Source organism: Lampetra fluviatilis, chromosome 32 (assembly GCF_964198595.1).
Source record: "Lampetra fluviatilis chromosome 32, kcLamFluv1.1, whole genome shotgun sequence".
Lineage (NCBI taxonomy): Eukaryota > Metazoa > Chordata > Hyperoartia > Petromyzontiformes > Petromyzontidae > Lampetra > Lampetra fluviatilis.
This window is the reverse complement of record NC_136306.1, coordinates 11,019,474-11,022,926: the sequence shown is the minus strand read 5'-3', so window position 1 is coordinate 11,022,926 and position 3,453 is coordinate 11,019,474.

The following is a 3,453-nucleotide window of genomic DNA, read 5'->3' as shown; positions in this document are numbered from 1 at the left end:
AAGAGTGTAAAGATACAGTCCTGCTAATTTGTTGCTAGTGCCACTATTGGAGGAAGGGTCTCCACCAGAGGGAGCTCTAGAGAGCCCCTCTACAGAGTATTTGACCTACCGGACTGGCCAGATGTATGTTGAACTTCTTTCTCACCGTACGCAGCCAACCGTGCTAATTGGAAGAGGTTGGGACGAGGGGGAGATATTTAGGTAGCTTGCCCCATTTCAAGTGCCGTACAATGATATTGCACCGCAACCTCTGGTTTACATGTCCAGTGCAATAACCGCCACACCACGGCAACATGCCATATACAGGGTGCATCTATTTACTGCCGCCAGATAGTACCGCGGTTAAAGTACTCAACTCGCGATTTGAAAGGTTGTAAGTTCAAATCTGTTGTCGGTTGAATTAGTTCTTTTGAACATTACAATGTAAGGAAATCAACATTGCTGTGAATGTGCCCATTGTCATCGTGTCTTGGAAGCCAAGTGGAGTTGAGCCTGGCTAGTGCTTGGACAGGAGACCTTGGGGGAATACTCGGCCTTTTAAACTCGGGCTGCAATGTAGCCCGGAGATGGTGGTTCAACAATGCATTGAACTCATCTGTGCGGAGTTTTTGAGTGAGTTTTATCGCTGGTTTCCTCCCACATGCTGAATACCCATTCATGGAGTGAGCCAAACACCCCAAAGCAGAACTTTCCTAAAACAAAATCAAGTATTGAAACTCAGTGAGGATGATCTTCTGCGTGAAGGACATTAATGTTGTCATGCTATGCAGAGATTGGCCCCCCAACACGCAAATGTGAAGTTGACACCACGGGCTCAAGGATGCAAGTCACATGATTATCAAACACTCGAGTAAAACAAACAGGGAGAGACTTGCACTTAACGATTGCCTCTTGAGTGCCTGCCCAGTTTTGTCCCTCCAACTACCATTCTATTCTTTATGACAGTTATTGTTCATAACTTTACTTTAATCATTTACGTATAATTTTTCCCAATGTTGCGGCGTTTTACTTTGATGGTTGTTTCAATGACTATGTCCACAGAAAATATCAGATACAGTAGTTAATACATTTGTATTGCTTATTTCACCAGTTTTTTCGTTTCTGTAGGGGTATGATTTGTATTCTGTCGCTAACTTTGTGTAATGTTTCACCTCCAATTAGCACGGCTGGCGACGTACGGCGCGAAGGAAGTTCAACGTACATAATGTTACAGAAGTGGTTGCTTACTTGTACATTATTATGGTATTTTGTAATATATCTTTTTGTAAAGGATTTTGTTTGTGAGAGCTTGGAGCGAGTTTACAGTCGGAACTGATTGAAATGTCTGTTATGTATACAGAAAATATGTGGGTATACCTAGGGCAGTTGTTGAAGGTGGATCAAGGGCAAAGTGATTATATGAAATGGTGAACTAGAGCAGGAAGGGGTGACTCTGGAAATCTGTAATTGATAATGATAAGCAACATACTATTGTGGTCTAAGAAGATCGCTTTTATTCCGTGGTAGATAACCCACGAAGACATGGATAAGAAACGTGAACATTGACAAATTAAATGGCCTTCATACAGAAAACCCCTAAACATCACAAATATTTACATTAATTTTAGATTAGTGTTTCTGCATATATTGCATTGTTTTGCTGTGTAAAATTTAAAACGAAATTTTTAAAAATTAATTTGCTTCTAAACCATGGGGAAACGTTCAGTGGCCCCAAATAATAATGATTAAATACAGCCTTGGTCAAATCACTGCTGGATGAAGGCCTTCCAGCGACGTGTGAGTCATTCGAGTTGTCTGCGCCACGTTTGTCAGTGTGGGTTGGTGAAGGGAGGGGGCAGGACCAGTTCGGATGTCGCTCGCTGCTGTTGTCAGCCATGATCGGGAATCAAGCTCAGTTCGCCGGATTCACAATTCAGTGTGCGGGACTGCTGCTTCAGCGCCCCACCACAGACATTCAAATGCTCGGGTAAATATCTTAATGCTCTTAGGTTTTTTTTCGGTAAAGTCATGTAGGTAAAAAAATAAAAAAAATTAGAAATAATAATCATCATAATAATTATTTGTATCTTCTTTTATTTATGTTATTTTATTATTTATTTTTATTTTTTACCTACGTGACTTTACCGAAAAAACATAAGAGTATGACATCCTTGCAGTCACGAAAGCTTCAAATCTAGAATTAATATCTTAATAGTGGCAAAAGTATAACTAAAATTGTTTCATGTTGTGCCTATTCAGTGTGAAACCTTTATCCAAGGATCCAGTCGATGAGCGGGGTTGTTCCCCCCCCCTTCCCTCCATCATGAAGCGAAATGTGAAGGGAGTGTTGCGTGTGGGCGCTGTGGCTCAAGGCAAACAAACGCCCCGAGCAACAGGAGGGGCACAGCCGTCCAAAGTCCGGGCCCTTACAATGGCCCAGCGGGGCAGGCCACCCTGTGTGGACCGGGGGGGGGGGCACGCAAATCCTTGAGTCTCCTCTCACTCCACTGCTTTTTGAGACATTTTTGCTGCCCTTCGCTGCGAGGATTTTTTTTCTTTCTTTCTTTCTCTTTCCCTCGCGACCAAACGCGCACAGCAACATCGATCGTCCATTGCGGCACTTGGTCGATTGTAGGCGAATTGTAGGCAAGCTCGGTGTATAAATGCGACTGTTCTACGGGTGAGTTGGTAACACGCCTCTGCGTTGGCAGTGGAGCGCAAGCACAGGGTAACCCCCCACCGAAAAAAACCTCAGCACATGCATCAATGCACACTGCCGAGAAATAGTAGATTACAGAGAGACGTTTTTGGGCCATGGCCCTTCACGTCACATCGAGAGACTCTGCCTCTCTCTGAGTGCTGTGAAGAAGGGCCATTACCCGAAACGTCGACTGTTATTTATTGATTACGGCCACAGTATTATTGACGATTTTGTTGAGTTTTTGTTTTACTACGGACACGTTTCCTTCTCCGGAGCTGTGGTATATATCAGCCGCATTCTGTCGGTGGCATCGCTTGCGAGCGTTGCCGATTGTGTGCCCGCTTGCCAGGGTCATGGTGACAAGAATCGTCATTAATAATGTCCACGTGTCTGATTTTCCTCCTCAATTCTGCAGTGCTCACGAGTCGCATTAGAGATGACGAGCAAATGAGGCCACGCTGCCACGGGGCAATATTTGGAACGTGAGCGCTGATGATACACGTGCTCGATCCTGCAGGCGCGTAACGCTCTGCACACATGCCTAACGTTAACTTAAACCAAGTTTGGTCTCTGGCACATCAATAATTAACGCGTTCATATACTTTTACGGCACGTCAATAATGCATGGTGTGTGTGGGGGGGGGGGGGTCGCGACGACGAGTAGTCATGCCGACCGGCTGACCCCCCCCCCCCCCAAAAATAAAAAGGGGGGCCCCATTTCCTTCATTTCTTAACGCCGGTGCCACGTGTGGCGAGGTTTGCAATGTGCAGAG